Below are 763 nucleotides of genomic sequence, written 5' to 3' on the forward strand. Positions count from 1 at the left end.
CCCAACCTCCCTCCGCAGCCCCCCGCCAGCTGGCCCAGCTAATCTCCGCTTAGTGCCTCCATATGTCTGCGTGTCCGCGGGGTTTAACCCTCTGGGTCGCCCCCAGGACCCACCAGCTCCCCACACCCCGACGGGTGGTCCCTGAAGCTGGGGGTCCTCTGGAGCCCCCCTCACCGATGCCCCAGGGGCCGCATGGCCCATCCTGGAGGGTGAAGGAGCCTGGAAGGGTTAAAACCAGCCAGCTGAAGGTCGTTCCCTGCACATGGCTCTGGTAATTCGGAGTAAATGTTTAATCTGAAGGAGCAGTAAATGAGATTATCGTGGCCAGACTGCGCCTCGGGGGGACCTCCCGCCGCACCCGCCAGCGCCCACCATTTAATTAATGCTCCTAATGGACTGTGCCGGTGGTGAGCGGTGCTGGCCGGGCAGCCCCAAGGAGGCTCCGCCACAGCGCAGGGGGACCCTGTCCCCATCCCCATCCCTGTCCCCCCAAGCCAAGCCCCGGCGGCCGGAGGTCCCGGCCGTGGCCGGCTTCCATGCAGCGCTCCACGCTGCTTGTTTTCTAATCAGCGCTGAACAAACAAAGCACTGATTGAGGCTAATGGGCCCTTTAATCAGGGAGCCGGGTGCTGACACTAGATTACAGTGTTTATAATTTACAGCTAATCTTCTGGGCGAAGGGAAAGAAGGAAAAAAAAAGCAACAAAAAAGAGGGAAGGAGGGAGCGGGCGTGCAGCCGGGAGCGGCGGCAGCGCGGAGGGGG

The sequence above is a fragment of the Buceros rhinoceros genome, unplaced genomic scaffold (assembly GCF_000710305.1).
Source record: "Buceros rhinoceros silvestris isolate BGI_N320 unplaced genomic scaffold, ASM71030v1 scaffold23479, whole genome shotgun sequence".
Taxonomy (NCBI): Eukaryota; Metazoa; Chordata; class Aves; order Bucerotiformes; family Bucerotidae; genus Buceros; species Buceros rhinoceros.